The sequence below is a fragment of the Neofelis nebulosa genome, chromosome 8 (genome assembly GCF_028018385.1).
Source record: "Neofelis nebulosa isolate mNeoNeb1 chromosome 8, mNeoNeb1.pri, whole genome shotgun sequence".
NCBI lineage: Eukaryota > Metazoa > Chordata > Mammalia > Carnivora > Felidae > Neofelis > Neofelis nebulosa.
Genome location: NC_080789.1, coordinates 57,105,124 through 57,123,132, shown reverse-complemented (window position 1 = coordinate 57,123,132; position 18,009 = coordinate 57,105,124). Strand labels below are relative to the sequence as shown.

At 39.1% G+C, this 18,009-nt stretch overlaps 1 long non-coding RNA gene across 1 annotated transcript; it reads left to right on the top strand.

Annotated features, from left to right (window-relative positions):
- The first annotated feature begins 469 nt into the window (after positions 1 to 469).
- Positions 470 to 1,331, top strand: LOC131483979 (uncharacterized). Its single transcript, XR_009247970.1, has 3 exons — positions 470 to 532; positions 801 to 917; positions 1,080 to 1,331. It is a non-coding gene; the product is annotated as an uncharacterized LOC131483979 (long non-coding RNA).
- Positions 1,332 to 18,009: the final 16,678 nt, after the last annotated feature.

Here is an 18,009-nt window from a genome sequence, read left to right as displayed (position 1 = left end):
TGCTGTATTTGGATAGGGTAGGTGCTCAAATAAATATTTGCTAAAGTGCATTATTGAAATACAGTCTGTCAGAAGCTGAGCCATCTCCCTTAGACTCCTAGCAATTTCTCTGAACCTATTTTGTATATCACTTAGTATATAAAAACATAGGCTTTGTTGTCAGACAGATGGAAGTTCAAACTCTGGCTCTTACTGAACTATATAATCTTGAGCAAGGTGCTTAATCTCTCGGGAACTCGCTCTTTCCTACCAAGTGAGGATGATCATGTCTACCCTATTAAGTTTGCGTGAAGATCACATGTCATAATATGTATGCAAAGTATTTTGCTTTTGCTAAGTGTTTAATAATAAAAAGAACTAAGCCTTGTATACTTCTGTTCCAAGCATTGTTTTAAATGCTTTACATTTATTAACTCATTTGTTCCTCACAACAACACAATGAGCTAGGCACCATTCTCCCCCATTTTGCAGATGAGGACACTAAGGCACAGAAGGGTTAGTTGTCTTTTCAAGGACACAGAGCTGGCAAGAGGTAAGCATCGGGATGACACCAGGGTGCCTGGCTTCTGCATTCACCACTTTGCTGTGCCCCTTCTCAGTATCTGTGTATTGTTCTCTCCTTATTGTTAGGAAGAGCATAGTGTAATGGGAAGAGTCATGAAACCTGAAATTTTCCTGTAGATTATCAGCAGCTCTTTACTTATGGGCAAGTCACTTATTCTCTGTAGGCTTTAATTCAGTATTCTTTATCCATAAAACCAAAGACTTGTGAGACCAACAACCTCTTTTTGTCTTCCCAGGATGCTTTTCCTTAGAGAATTGCCCCTCCCCCAAACTGTCCCAGAGGCACTGTCAGTCACATGGCCACCAGCTTCCCTACTGCAGGGCCTGCAGAGTTTTCTATATCCCCATGCAAGGTGAGTCCCTGATTGAACATGTAAACTAAGCAAGATTAGAACACTTGTGTATATGTAAACCGTATGAAACCAGGGGAAAGCGAGCCTTTTTAAATTTTCAAAATATATAAACTGAAATAATCATGAAGGCATAAAGCTGCCAGTGACCATTTCTCCCACCAGGTGGAGAGAATCTGCTTAAGACTAAATCCAACACAAAGAAAGAAGAGCTGTGAAATTGTGGTTTGGAGAGAGAATGAGAGAAAAATGACAAGAATGGGCATAATTATTTTGGTACCTGAATTCAGCTACATCTGGCCAGCCTGCCTCCATACTTTTCAGTTTTGTTATTCAATAAAATACTTTTCCCCCCAATACTAGTTTGAGTTGGCTGTCACTTACCAGAGGAATAGTTTGTATTCACACAGATTTAAAATGATGATCTCTCTACTAACCATAACAATCTTTAACCATAAATTTTTTTTCAATTTTTTTAATGTTTTATTTTATTATTAAGAGACAGATAGAGACAGAGCATGAGCATGGGAGGGGCAGGGACACAGAATCTGAAGCAGGCTCCAGGCTCTGAGCTGTTAGCACAGAGCCTGACACCGGGCTCAAACTCACAAACTGCGAGATCATGACCTCGGCTGAAGTCAGACGCTTAACCGACTGGGCCACCTAGGCGCCCCGTAACCATTAATTTTATTATATAAACACAGTATTAAAGGAGTATATTTTTTGAACAAAGGAATAAATATTTTTAAATAAATTATTCAACCTACAATCCAAGAAAAAAAATAGGTTTGCCTGGGACCAGGAGCATATTTTTCAAATGAGTTTTAGAGTTTTCTGGCAATTGATTACTTTGATAATGATCTACAATAATTAAAGCCAGTCTTCCATTGGCTTAGAGATTGTTTCTGAACCAGCTGACTGCTCCTGGACCTTGTATGGAAAGCCAGCTATAACTAATGGACAGATTCAAATAAAAGAATGGTTTGCTGGGCACAAAGATGAATCTGTTCCTGAAATTAACAATCAAAACAAAAGACAGACTTGTTGAGGAATAAGTAAGATGTAAAGAGAATTTTCAAGTATCATCTCTGTATGATAACATAGGGTCAAAAAATTCAAAGAGACTCTTGGAAGAAAAGAACAAAATGTCTCTCTCATTAGGGATCACATCCATTCTATGTTAGATCCACTTATGTTCACTCATATGCACACCAACACATACAACACAATTTCATACTCACAGAAATGAAGAGATATTGAGATGTAATGTGTAAGCAACACATAAAAGTGTTAAAAACTGCTTTCAGTTTGATGTATATATGTGTGTGTGTGTGTGTGTGTGTGTGTGTGTGTATGCGTATATATATAAATATATAAATGTGTATATAAATATATATGTGTATATGTCTGTGTGTATATATATATATATATATACACACACACACATACTGCTCCTAATGTCCAAATGTATTCATATACTTAGAACTACATGGAGAGATCTCTCTACAATCATCCACAATTGAATCCTTCAAAAACAGAGCAGACTCTCTTAAATCCATCCCATGTGCCAGGAAGTATGTTAATGCTTTGTACATTATCTCATAATCCTCTCAACAGAGATATGAGACAAATAATATCATCAGCCCCATTTTATAGATGAGGATATATAGATGAGGATTTATAGATGAGATTTGGAGAGTTTAAATAAATTTTCCAAGTCTCACACCTGGTAAGCAGTGCAAGTCTTTCTGGCTTTAAATACTCACCTTTAATCATTATGCTTATGTTACCTCTCCCAGATTTAATTGGTTTTAATGATAAACAATACAGAGATATGGCCAGCCCAACAAAAAAGGGAATAAATAGTTGAGCTGAAATAGTGTAATACTGTGGGAATGAGGGAGAGGGAGTAGGTATATGGTACATGGGAAAAGAAGCAAATTATAAACACTCTGTGAGCTAATATTGGACAAAAATAAGACTAAAACACACAGCCCCTTCCCAAGTGATAAATCCTTTCCATTTGTTGTGACTCGGTTCATTTCATGTAAATTCTATGTTCAACACGAACTCATAGTTTCATAGCTCAAACCTGCTTGGCTGCTAGCATCCTCCTTAGGGCTCTGCCAGGCAGAAAGTGAGCAATGCTGCCAGCCACAGCAAGGCAGTGCGTGCCGCAGCCTGCCAGATGTAGCTGCTGAAATTTAGCAGCAGATTTAGTGTTTCCTGTAGAGGCTTTCTGAGAAGGAAAGTTCCCAGCCTGCTTGTATAGGACTCGCTTGTGTTTCCATGATGCCTTGAACCATGGCTTTTTAGGGGTCATTTCTTTTCATAAACATTATTCTGACTCTATAGGGAATCAGCTGCATTCACACAGTCGTGCTTATGGAAACAATGACATTTGATTTTTAAGTGGAAAATATATTGTTTATTTTTATCTTACAAAAATAGAATTTTCAGAGTCATGAAAACGATTAGGGCAGTGTTTGGTGCAGTGTTCATCCATTTACTGAGGTGATGGAGACAAGGTAATGCTCACTAATGAGATAAAGCTTTCAAAGCCTTGGGAATGTGGGAGGTCTTTATAAGAGGATGCAAGAAACACCATTTAACCCAACACACACGGTGTTAGCTGTTCCCATCTGTCTGTAGCTCAAGCAGAAATAGTGGTGGAGTCTCTCAGAGCTAGGGATTGGTTCCCCATGGCCTCACTCCAAAGAGTTATACAAGCTTTGGGGAACAGCTTTAGTGTGATTGCACATGTGGTGCCTTTTTATGATGTCAGTTGAAGAGCTGATTCAACATTACTGAACCTTGGGGTTTTGGCTCAATCATTTCTTTAAAAGTTCAGGAGATGCAATACTCCTTTATGCCTAATGTATTTATTACTTCTATAATGAATGGGGTTATGTGAAAAATACTGCACATTTTTACCTCACAAGTATGTTGGTATATTGAGATGCTATTTTTTTATCAATGATATTTACAGAAAGCTTCCTACATATTAGACATAGGATATATCTTAATCTCTAACATTCTATACATCTTATCTCTTTGCTTTGTTTATTGCTGTCTCCTTTTACTAGAGTGTAAGCACCCCAAAGGAAGGGTTTTTTTGGTCCGTTTTATCCACTGCTAAATCCTAAGCACCTACAATCATGCGTGGCTCCATTAGGTTTTCAATAAATGTGTTTCGCACAAATGAATGGGGACTGTGCTAAAGATTTTATAAGCATATCTTCTTGAATTTTCTTATTAACCCGTTAAAGCATTAAACCATTAAACATGTTATGTTTCCATTTCCATTTTACTGATGAGGAAAATGAGGCTTTGAGAATTTGAATAAATTTCTCAGGGCTATAGAGCAGATAAATTACAAAACCCAGGTTCAGTGATAGGACTCTGTCTCCCAACATTGTATTCCTGATCTCTGGCTCGTGCTTTTTCTCCTGAGCAATTCTACATAAAGGCTGAGCCACATGACTAAAAGATTTGGCTTTCTTCTGGATAAAGTCCCAGCAGATGGGTGGGGGGTAAGGAAGGTTGACACAGTCTCTGAAATCCCAGCTGTGTCTGTCATTAGACAAAGTCATGCTTTCAGGCATTTCTGGGATGCATCACTTTTTTCCGCCTATCTGCCCATCAGAAGTCTGTGGGAGAGGTCACCGTCTGGGAGTTTCTCCCTCACATACCTGACAGTGAACCGCCTATGTAGAAAGAAGAACCAAAGCCATTGTGAAGCATTAAGAAATCATTCATAGCTTTGTCTCTCCATTTCTCCATCTGCCTGGGTGTGTCTTGTATTCTAGAAAACGTGCACGTTTGTACAGGGTGTGTTTGTGGTTTGGGTCGAAAGGAGAGCGAGAGAGGAGAAAATGACTGAAGCAAAAAAGAAGGTAGATAAAGTCTCCAACACTCGGGAAGAACAGAGTTATAAACACAAACAGTAAAACTGACATCTCCATATAAGTTATTCCCTGTCTAGAACAGGAGAAAAGTTCACCCCAACACTGCTCACCGCAACAAGTTCACTTTTCACAGAAGATACAGAGACAAGTCTTCCTAGATTCCTGGGATCCTGGCCTGTCCCCAGCAACTTGTCACTGTCCTTCTGACCCACCTCTTGGTCATTTTCCTCTGCCCCATCACCCTTTGTTCACTGTTTTGCATATAAGTCTGAGAGGCGATTCAGACATATCTAAAACATACTTTTGGGGTCAGTTAAAAAAAAATATGTAGCCACTAACTGCCATGCTTTTCCTATTCAGAAGAAATTTTTCCTAGGATTCCGTGTCAGAAAAGACCAAAGAAGTTTTGCCAGTGAAGAACTGGTACCTAGTACCCTGATCCTCATTTTGGAGACCAACATTTAGATGGAATATTATCTGTGACCTTTCAGTCTATCTATTCAATCTACACCGAATAGTTAAAATTTTCTTGTTGAGAGTGGCGTTCTGAAAATGAAGTGTGTGTTGGGTGTTGCAGAGAATGAAAGAAGTGGACGAAAGGTTATTTTCTTCCCCCTTCAACTTATACTCTCAGAGATTCATATCACTTTTGGTGGTAGTATTTGGTACCGCGATGCATTATAATTCCCTGGGGAACTTTTAAAAAATCCGATCTTTGGGTCCACCTCAAACCAATTCAATCAGAATCCCTAGGAGTAAAGGTGTGGGCGTTGAAATTTTTGCAAAAGCTCTCCAGGTGATTCCAATGTGCAGCTAGGTCTGAGACCCCTGGAGAGGAATGACTCCAGGTTTTAGAGCCTGATAGGCCTTTGCTTGAACTGCAGACAAGCCGATAGGCCACTTTTTGTGCGTGTGACATTGGGAGAGTTTTTGCAGCTTCCTATGCTTATGTTCTTAGCTTGTAAAATGGAGATGGTGTGCCTTCATCAGAGAATCATTTTAATTATAAAATGAAAAAAAATGTATGCGAACTAGCTCGTACAGTGCCCAGCATATAATTGGTGCTTAATAAATTAGGGTTATTATCATGACCGTCATCATTATTAGGCTTGGAAAAGACCATTATTTCTATATGTAAACATTGCACAGTAATCGAGAAGAGCAGGTACCCACCAGAGACCACTCTAGCCATCTGCTTTTTGTCAGATGGAATTCTGTACTATGATTATTTCTACTGCTTTATCCAAATCTATTTTGAACCCCAATGTAGCAATGGTGGCAACTCTCCTGACAGATTTCTACTTAAAGGATAAAGAGTTCTCGAAGTTAAGATACTTTTTCAAACATTTATATTCAGTTTATTTATTATTATTTTTTTTGGTTCCGTTCTTTTAGTTACATCCTTCTGATATGCTGAAAATGTTAAAGCCTTTAGATTATTCTGTTGTGGATTGCCCTTCATCTCCCTTAGGCAAGATCAAGCACCATTTTTTCTCAGTTTTCCCTTCGCAGTAGATAAGAAACCATAAAACATTTTTGCTTTTTGAGTAACAACTGGCCCTTCAATTCATGGCCACAGATTCCACCCTCTTTTCTGTAAACTGGGCATTTCGTTAGCTACAGCTTTGCAGACTGGATTACACCCATCCTTAAAACTGGTAAGAACACAAAGTACGCAGAGTACTGGTCAGTGTGGATGAGACTCACTTGGATTATGAACAGTCTTGCACAACATAAAGGTTCATATGACTGTTAAATCGAAAGGCAATGCTCATTGGTTTAACAGAAATACAATGATTTTCCTAACAATGATTTGTGTACTTAAAACATCTACAAATGTGTCAAGGACAAAGGTTAACACCCATTTTCCATATCCTGGTAAACCGGATACACTGACTGTAACAGATGACACCAACATTTTTACAGGCCCTGTTTTTTGGAATCACTCATGACTTGTGCCCAGTAAACGTGCCCAATAGCTTAGCTATGTAGGGTCCGCCTCTGAAATATCTCTTCGGTGTTTTGCTTTTTTGTTACTAGCTTGCTTCTAATCTTCATTACCCTCTGCTCCTTTATCTTTAGACTCTGTACCTGCCAATGCTTCCCACGCAATGAATCCAAATCACTCTCTTCATCCTTTCATGCCTCTTATTTACAAACCTTCAAAAGCTCGCCGCATTGCTAGTAAAGTCCACATCATGTGGGGCGAGTAGAGAAAGTTGAGTTTACCTGAATTTAGAAGCACACAGCTCTGGCTTTGGGTACTGGCTTTGTGGTGTTTTGGCTTTTAGTTGTATGAATGTAGGTATATTAGTTTTCTACTCTAAGCCTGTTTCATCATCTATTAAATGATGATAAAAATAACTACCGTAGGGTTTAATAAGCATTAAATGAAATAACTTCTGCACATTACCTAGTATGGTGTGCAGTTCCCAGAGGAAGCTCAATTAACATTTGTCACTTCATCTGACACCCTGATTCCAGACCTGTCTGACCTCCCTTTCCAATTTCATCTCTCACAGCACTGTCTCTGTCTTCTGCATAACCTCAGCTCCCTTCCTTGTCTACTATCGCTGTATGCATATGTCTTCTCTTCCCTTGCTCTTATGGCTTTATTCATCTGTATGTTCTTGTGATTCTCTTTGCTATATAAATGCCTTTTTCTTAGTGTCTAACCAGCTCTTCTGCTACTTTCCCCCAAGACTGCTGGTTAAAATTAATCTCCAACCTCCTACTCATAACCCTTGTCACAGCTTTGCAATGCTCTTTCCCTTCTGCTGTGGCTTCTGTTCCAACCAACCTCCTACTCATAACCCTTGTCACAGCTTTGCAATGCTCTTTCCCTTCTGCTGTGGCTTCTGTTCCATGTCAGTGTTGGCGCCTACCTCCTCCATCTGATTATGAGCCCGTTGAGGGCAGGGGCAGGGCCTTTCTTATCTTTATCTGCACCTGCCCATCTCCACCACATGTTCCATGAAGGCCTATTTTTTTTTTCTTTTAAATTTTTTTTTTCATTATTTTTGGGACAGAGAGAGACAGAGCATGAACGGGGGAGGGGCAGAGAGAGAGGGAGACACAGAATCGGAAACAGGCTCCAGGCTCCGAGCCATCAGCCCAGAGCCTGACGCGGGGCTCGAACTCACGGACCGCGAGATCGTGACCTGGCTGAAGTCGGACGCTTAACCGACTGCGCCACCCAGGCGCCCCGCATGATTTCTTGAAAAATAAACACTTAAAAAGTTTAACAGTTGTATTAATTATTTAATAATTTCATTGTACTGCTAAAATGATAAAACATTGACATATTTAAGATGGTGATCCTATTTTTATTGATTATATATAACTAGAAATATTCATCAAGTCTGCCAAGCTTAAGTAACTTCCTGGAGTAATACGATTAATAAAATTTCTCATATCTTGGGGGCCATTATACAAATCTTTAATAGGCCCTGGGGACTAAAGTATGGCCAGTAAGCACACAGCAGCACAACACTCAAAAACACTACAATTAAGCAGCAAAAGAAAAAAGGCAAAGCATTGAGATGTGGGCTAAAACCCTCATGACTCAAGAGGATTGCTAATTTTAGGTGATCGGAGAAACTTCAGTCATGTTTATTGTGACCTATGGAAGCCTTTAGAACAATATTCTCTTCTTTTTCACTTATTCCATTGGCCAGTAAAGAAATAGAATAGAGGAGAGAACTGAATACTGAGTTTAACAGAAACAAATACTCCATCTGCCTTTATAGCTTGTATTAATCATAACTTTTTCTTCCTCTTGTTTATATGTTTCATGTGTAATAGACTTATACAAATAGTGTATACAGTCTATTTGTCTATTTCTCTGCCAAATTTTAATTCATTTGATGGCCACCTTTGGTTTCTCCATTTAATGAAAACTTAATTTTTCAATGTGTCCACAGTTAATCACAAATTTTTTCCATATTTTTAACTTACACTTAGCAGATAGGGTGATCAGCCAGCCTGGTTTTCCAGGGACTGGGATATGGGAATTTCCTGGGACATGGGAATTTCTGGATTAAAATTGGGACAGTCTCCGGGAAGCTGGAAAATTTAGCACTACACTAAAGGACTTTTCAACTTTTCAGAGAGAAATACAAGGCATTATTCTTTTCCACGAGGTGTTTGCAATGTAGTTGAGGAAATCGGATGCATGGAAACCCAGTATAGACAATTCAAGAGAGAAAGAAATCAAGCCTACAAGTGTGTGATGCAGAATATAATGGATTCAGTGTTTCAGAACCCATAGTGGGAAGGTGATGATGAAGGGAAACTTTCTTTGCATAAGTGAGCTGAGAGTGGAAATGCTAAACGTGCTAGGAGCTTAGAAACTCAAGAGGAGAGGGGTGAGGGGTAAATGGAGAAGAGAGGAGGTGAGTGTGAAGCAGTGAGAAATGCAGCAGCCTGACCCGGGCTCAGAGGGGATGAGCTGGGGTGGTCCAGAAAGGCATGTTGGGAATACAAATTGAAATAAAATTGGAGAGGTATCTGCAGTTTGGGGTGACTTTTCTCTGGCCTTCCAGAATTTGCTTGAAATGGACAATTGGCTGCAATTAAGACTTACATTTGGTTGCTCAAATTCCTGGAAAGGAGAATTTTATATGTCTCATGGAATAAACTAACAGATGTGTTACTAATGCTCGTGGCTGCTTACGTGGTATAGTTTGTGCAGTAAGTCAGAGAGAGAGCCAGTATCTACCGCGTTTGTGTGGTGAAGTACTCTATAGCAAAACCAAAATGCTGGAATAAAGAAGTTTCAGCAAAGAAAATAAATAACTGCTCTTTTCACATAGAATTGCCCTTTCTCTGATATTGGCAGCCCCAAACATTTGGCTCACAGGGGCACCCTTGCCATTTGTTTTATTGCTTCTCTGCAAGTTATTTGTCTCCAATTTTAGCAGCTGAATTATTTTTCTAATCCTTCTCAATTAACATGCCTTCTGCATCATCAAGGAACGGCAGTGAAAGAGGAAGTTACATGGGAATGACATTCCATCTTTCCTGAAGAACAATTTTCCTGTCAAAAACTCAAGACGAAGAATGTGAGATTTTTTTTTCTTCATTTGTTGCCAGTCTCTACTTAAGATTCAGATGAACTGCATTTTCTCTGACTGGTTTTGCTTTCATATGAACTCTGTAAAAGATTCCATTTTCTTCTCACCACCTCTTCCTTCTCCTCAAAAGCAAGATTCTGCTTCTCAGAGTAAACAGGCCCTGCTGAGCAGAGCCCTTGGCCCATAGAAAGCCCACCCCTTCAGAAGGAAATCAGATCCTTGGGCAAAGTAGGTGAAGAAAAAAAAAAAAAGCTCAGCTGTTAAAACATTTAGTCTGTTTTTCTCCTCAACCCCTGCTGGTCCCCTTGCTTCCCAGCCCCCACCTCTACATGATCTTTTCCATCCTCCTTATGTGCTGGAAATGCAGGACCCTCAGTGTGGAGCGAGTATAGGAAGGAGAACATTCCTCGGCCTCCGCATCCTCACAGCCATCTTTTGCCTCTCCACCCTCCTTGCCACATTCCTGGAGGATAGTGGAAAGATTGATTGGATGATTTTTTGGCAGCTCTTTACAGAGCCTGCAGCCACAGCTTGGTTTAATTAGGGAATCAGCGTTTCTTTTATGTAGGTCACATCAGGTTTTGATTCCAGATCTCGTATAGCTCTAACCTTTCTAAAAAGTCAGAAATGCATGTGCAATTGGAAGAAGACTTTTTTTTTTTTTAAAAAAAAGCGTTTTCATAATTCTCACCAGAGTCATGTATGCTAGTGCTGTTGTGGTCTCTCTGTTTTCTCTAATTATCAGACTAAGGGTGCATCCTACAAAGCCTTTTCTTCCTCAAGGCCCCTGTTGTCTGAAGCACATATGCCCATATTATAAAATTATTAGCAGAGATCTGCGGGTGGGAGGACAGTTGATGGTCTTTTGCTTGTTTCTTTGTGCATTTGCACCCAAAAGATTTAATGGGTTCCCTTTGTATGGAATCGAATGCTAAAGAATCTATTTGGGGTGACTTTAAAAACATTTAACCAGTTACACTTGGAGGTGTAATCAGAAATAAATACAAGGTAGTAAGAGAGAGAGCAAACTGGACACTATAGTGACACTTCCTGAACTGAAACCCCGTGTTAAATATTCTCAGATCATAGGCGGCCCTTAGGAAATCTCGTCTAAAGAATTCATGATGAACAAAGAATATTCCTTGGCAGGTGGCCATGTAAGAACCTCTAATGATTTCAGATGTCTGAATGATGAGCATGGATCCTGATATCGCCTTTGAAAACTTCTGAGCTAAATACTTTTTGCCTTTCAGAAATTTGTTATAATCAGGGCATGATTTGATTTAAATGGTTCTTCAGGTACCACATTTTATGTTTACTTCAGCTTATGGAAATTTTGAAATTTTAGCCGTCAAATAAAACATAAGTAGTACATATTCAAACATTAAAGAGCAACATAACAACCTTAACCACCACCTCCAAAAAATCATATGTGTATGTTGATACAGACAATGCACACTTAAGCGATTAACGTGACCGCATGGAATCTGCTGCCCGAAGATAATTAATTAGGCTACTCAGCGAATGCCATGCAAACAAGTGAACACTGCAAGCTCTCAGGAGTGTGAAGCAGTGTCCTGTTTACGTTTCCTGGATGGCTAAATGAAGAGCAGTGTGAAACACTGAAATGAAATACCATGAGCCATTTCAAGTTGTGCACCTCTCAAAATGTTAAGAGGAGCTATTATCCTTCAAAGGCTGCAGGTCCAATCAATTTCAAATTGTTAAAAGCAGCTGGAAGGAGATGTCCATCAATGGAGGAGGTGTCTCGTCTGTTGGAGAAGCTCACAGACCCTTGGGCTCATTATTTTCAGAATCAAAAGGGAACCACAGCTGTCTGTTCTGATACATTTGATTAAACTGCTCAGCCGAGGGTCGGAAACAGATTAAGGTACCTTCGTTGACTTTCACAGCCAATAGTCTGGGTGCGTATATTGACTTTCCAAGCTTCTTATTGGGCAGGAAGTATCACAGTAATAGGACTTGCCATGAGATCTCTGGAATGTTCATTGTTGGAACCACATCATTGAAACTGCCTGTCTCAGGATATTTTACTCTTGTTCTCCTTGCCTGGGACTCTCATCCCAACAAATAATATCCAAAAAGAATAAATGAAATCATTATGGTTTCAAATTGCCTGAGGCAGAAACTTTACTTTTACTTTTCAGAGAAGGAGTTAACAGAGGTACCAAGCACATAGAAGGGGGGGGTTTGTATACTTGCAAATCAAATTTAAGTCACCAAACGTCTGTTGGCTGTAATCTTAAATGCTTTAAGAAAAGGTTTCTTGACTATAGCTCTTTACTCACTTCTGCCTTCCCTAATTTTATTCTATAGCATATAGAGTTTCATATTTTTGTTATGGCTGGAGTTAAACCACAGACCTTCTCAAATTTGCAATTGATGATAGTTCAATACCTCGAAATTAAAAACAAAAACAAACCAAAAAACAAAATAAAACAAAAACAATCCACAGTGTATTCTACAGGGCTGCAATGCCCCCTCCTGTCTGCACTGCCTCTGGTGGAGAAACTCACTTGGGTTTATGGGAGTCGACTGCAGCAAATGAAAACCGTGTCTATACTCTTATCACCATTCTCCCACACACATAAAAGGCTGTAAAAGTCAGATCTGTCTGTAGCGACACTGATCATGCAAATTCTATGCCATTGCCTCATTTGGCCTACCATAATTTATAAGAAATAAAACATAACACTTATGGTTGCTGCCATTTCTATTAAATCGCCCAGTTAAGCCCAGTTATCTTTGTGGCTAGAAAGATAGCTTAGTAATATCTTGTTCATGCTGATGTGTAGGTAATCTTAATCTATGGTATAGATAAACAGCAACAAATCTTTTCCCACCACTAAAGTCTTGATGAAAATGATCACTTGGAATTACCTGACTTCTGTCTCTATCTTCAGTAGGACTTCGTTTATTTATCTTATAAAATTCATGCAATAAAGATCGTGCCTTAACTCCTAATAACTTCTTAAAAAGGAATTGGTGAAACCTTAGCCAGGACTAATCAAAAGAAAAAAATATCCCTGATTTGGTCCGTATTCTCCTTGTCCACCATCAGTTTGGCATTGCTTACTCCATTCTTCTATACCCCCTGTCACTCATGCCTTCACAAGGTCTGCGTGCCCTGGTTGTTTCCCTGAGCAAGACTTTTAGTGAATATTGCAAAGGATTCTCAGGACGTCTCATTGCATTTGTTCAAAGTTCAGATTTACCGTGGGGTCTTCACCAATCATACTGTTAAAGTAGGTTTGCTTGTTCCTAATATATTCTGAAAACTAGTTCAAGTTCTTATTGCACAGTTGGAATATATAGATCTTCTCTTAAGAATTGCAGGTGTGTGAGGGGCATGGGTATGTGTTTGGGTCTGGTGCATCTATGAATGTGAATTGTGTTTCGGTGACTGAGAGTGTTTACAAGTGTAGGCTTTGTGTTGGGAAGAGAGAAGCTTTTTCTATGAGCTGTAATCCCAAAGAAAAACTCTTCCTCATTACATGAAAATAACAAATGCTGAAACTTCCTACAGGCCAATATACTCTGCACATTTTAGATTTTCATGCACCTTTAATTGCATTGGTGACAATAATTATAAGGTCAAATTGGCTTTAATCTACAAAATGAGCTAGTCGGTTCTTGTATGTTTTCTTTTCAAATAAAGTTAGGCTTAAAACCTTCGTGTCATAACTTCTTTCGGGGACTGGGGTACACTTCTGGGCACGGAAAAATGTGTGTGGAGGTCAAAGCGGAGATCAGGCCTGCTTCATAATTTCTTTCCTTATCATGCATTTTGGGGCCACCGTAATATTAGTGAATCTTAGTGTCACTGGGCTGGAAGCAGAGAGCCGGCATGAAAAGATTGCAAATAGAAAAAGATGGCCTATGGTACCCTATTTTCTTTAACAGCTCTCTTTATTTGATAATCATTGAAAGGATTCTAACCTAGACATGAAGCAGTAAATACTCTCCTTTGTCTCACTGTATATCCATAAAAGGTTTTGTTGAGTAGGGCCTCAGGAGGAGGCCTTTAAAGTTGAGATGCCTGTGTCCTGATGCCACTGATGAGTCAGCTGTATCTCCAGCTGGCTACAGGATCCTTGGAAAAGACATTAATTCCTGTCAAATTTTCCCTCTGGGTCTTCCAACTAGTACTCACTTGGAAACAATGACCTGTTTTTCTTTGCCATCTGCTGGTAGAAGTCTTTCAGATGCCTGGTCACTGAACCTTAGCCCCGGAAGTTACAAGTTTTCATGAGTCATGGTGCGGCTGAATCCAAAGTTAAAGTTGTAAGTGGGAGGGTTTGACAAATATTTAAACACCTATCTGATGATGTGAGAATGTTGTTTTTAAAAGAAAGAAATCGTTAGCTTGCTGTCTTTTTATAGTGTTCCCAATGGCAAAAGTTAGACAAGTATGGGCTCCCATAACGTATCTACCATTTGGGGGTAGCTCTCGGGCCATTAAATTTAGAATACTTTAGGCACAAAAGAACCAAGTGGAAAAAGCAGCACTGTGAATGAATAGAGAGTGTGTACCAGTGAGTATACCAGCTCTGTCGTCTGTAAAGGTCTTAATCACCAGCAATCCATTAGGAATGTTTTGCACAAGGGAAGGGATAAAATAGCTAATGAGGAAAACTAATTAGAAATGGAAGAATTTAAGTATAAATTATGCCAGCTATCTTCAGAGTCAAAATAAGCTGTTCCAATAGGGGAAAAAAATAGAATACTTGCTTCTAAGATATTTGTCATTCTTTAAAATGTATTTTCACTTCTAATTAACTGCTTTGCAGAAATTGCATATGTTCAAGATATGATGCCCTCCTCCTGAACATTTTGAATTTTAATTTTTGGAATAAAGAGTCCAAAAATATTGTAACGTGCAAAAGTGGTGAAAACTGAATGTTTTACGGCAATTATTGGGTACTGGGAAGTATGTTGAGTGCTTTCCAAGTGTTTGCATATTCAGTCCTCACAGCTCTCTGGGGTAGGTGTGGCTGTTTACTAGAGATGAGACACTGAGCTGCAAAGAGGAGGACTTTGGATGTGAATATATGTGTCTAATGGCAGAGACCAAAGCCCTAACTTTGCTGCATTAGAAATCATTGGGCTAGGGGCGCCTGGGTGGCTCAGTTGGTTGAGCGACCAGCTTCGGCTCAGGTCGTGATCTCACAGTTTGTGAGTTCGAGCCCTGCGTCGGGCTCTGTGCTGACAGCTCAGAGCCTGGAGTCTGCTTCCGATTCTGTGTCTTCCTCTCTCTCTGCCCCCCCCTCCCCCCGCCGGCTTGTGCCCTCTCTGTCTCTCTCTCTCTCTCTCACTCTCTCTCAAAAAGAAATAAACACTAGAACAAATTAAAAAAAATCATTGGACGATATGATGCTTCTGATTCAAATACAGTGAATGTTTCTAACTCTTATGTGGTCCTCTTTGGGAATAGTTAAACAAAAAGTCTCAATAATTATTTGTTCTGAAACCTTTGGTGTACCAACCAGTTATTTCCAGTTACTGAATGATGGATAGTCAGTCAACAACACTAATCAACTATCTACTTTCTCCTTTCTTGGTTCTTTACTTCTCTCCCATAGTTTTAATGAAGGGAATCTGGAACTTCAGTGATTATAATAATCATCAAAAATCATTGTAAACATAACAAACTCAAGTTGTCCACGTCTTTGGACAATTCACGGAGGTGAAACATACTCCTTAAGTCTGGCTGTGCATAGTGAATTCCTTCCAAAGCGCACAGTGTGGGAAGGGAGGGGGGGAAAAGTAACTTTGCAGTGGACAGACCTGACAGACAACACCTCATCCAGGTGATGAAAGTCAACATCAACAGTAATAAGTCAGGTTGGGAGTATGTGCCCTTGATATGATGTGATAGAAATGACACTTTACCGCTGAGGTTTTCTTGTGAAAAACACATTACCCCAGTCTAATCATGAGAAAACATCAGACGCATCCCAGTTGAGAAATATTTTACAAAATATCTGACTAATACTCCTCAAAACTGTCCAGGTAATCAACAGCAAGGAAAAGTCTGAAAAACTGTCACAGCCAAGAGGAACCTTAAGGAGACATAATGACTAAATGTAATGTGTTATCCTGGTTGGTAGAAACAAAGGACATTAGGTAAAAACAAAGAAATTCTGAATTAAGTGTTGAGTTTAGTTAATAAGGTATCAATATTGGCTCGTTAATTGTGACAACGTACTACATTCATGTTAGATGTTGACGACAGAGAAAATAGGGTGTAGGGTGTATGGGAACTCTTTCTATTCCCTTGGATTTTTTTTTTCTGTAAAAACCGCAAAGTACTCTAAAAACAATATTATTAAAACAAAAAGGTATTGGGAAAAATCAGCACTCATTTAAACATCTGTTGATTTTGGCATTCCTATGGTCATGTATTTCTTTAATTTCTTTCCCAAATGTGATAACTTCATTAGACAATCTGAAGGCAAGAATTTGCCTCTTAATTTACTCTTTTAATAAGCATTTATTGAATATAATAATAGCTAACCTTTAAAAAGTATTTATTTTTGCCAGACCATATGCTCAAAATGTAGCTTATATCGTCTCATTCAATTCTTACATCAACATTTTAAACTAGCTGTTAATATTGTCCTTATTTACAGATGACGAATCTGAGGCTTAGAAGAGCTAATAGCTTGTTGAAGGTCATTTGGCTAAATTGTAGAGCCAGAGTGTGACTAAAAGCCACCTGTCCATGGTCTCCATGCTTTCAGATACTTTATCAGGTAGGCTTGTCTTAGGCTGCATATAACAGAAATCTGCCTATAATTGTTGCATGTTATTTTTCTCATGTGAAAAAAGACTTGGTCTTGTGTGACTGATGCAGGAAATAAGGACTCAGACCCCTTGATTTCTCCTTCCTCATCTTCAGTATATGGCTTTCTTACAATCCAGCCTCATGTATGTATTCTAGGATAAGAGAAGAAAATCATAAAGAAGAAAGGGTGTCACAAATATCAGGAAAGCAAAACTTTCCCCAAATTCCGAGCAGTCTTCTGTTAATATGTTATTGTCAGAATACTGTCATCTAGTGCCAGAGGGACTGGGGGATTTAGTTGAGTATTTTCTTTAATTTAAAATAAAAATGTTAAGATTGCAATTGCTGTTCAGAACAAAACAGAATTCAATCTGTAGAGGGAAAGGGGGAAGATATCTAGCATATAGTTGGTGAATGAATTAAAGAATAGATAGTAGATGGCAACTGGAATGTCTGCCAACGTCACTGAGCTCTGCTAGGTGACTGGGGTACAGATCCACCGGAAGCCAAGTTCCTGCTCTTAAGTTACTCATAGTTAACTAGATGACACAATCTTGTAGGCCATGTGGAACTACAGAGATAGTCACAGGAAGAGAGGAGTGACACTGAAACTCAGCCTGAGAGAAGTGGAGAGGTCTACCTGGAGGAAGGGGCATTTGGGCATAGAATACAATGATGAATAAAAGGAATGCTAAACGAAGGGAACATCTATTTCATGCACTGAGGTGAAAACACATGGTACATGGTAGGGACCAGAAGTAGTTGGCATTGAGGAAGCTCTGTATTTAGTCTCGTTGAGGCACATCTCTAGATGATACTGGTCTTTCTCTTCCTCTTTCCCACCTCCCTCATAGCTCTTCATCTGTCAGGTCTCAGTGTAAATACCTTCTCAGAGAGACTTCACCCATCGCCCCATCTAGAGACCCTCCACTCTGCCCCACCTGTTAATCTCTAATTTAGCTGTTGTTTATCTCTTTCTTAATATTTACTCTGTACCAAGTATATGGTAATGAATAAACAAATGTTTGTAGAATGGTAGAAGAAATTGTAAATGGTCCAATTAGATATTTAATCATTGATTATATCTTGCATTAATCTTATGATTTTTTTTTCTTTTTTCTCTCCCGAGAATTTCCTTTATGGTTTTATTTAGCAAGAACCAAGGACACTCAAGTAGGGGTCATGTCTACTATGACTCAGGATTCTTCAAAGTACTTAATAGAATATTTACTTACAGTAGATGAACAATATAACTTTATGGAATGTGGATGTGATATGAAGCTAGGGATTAATGAAAATATATT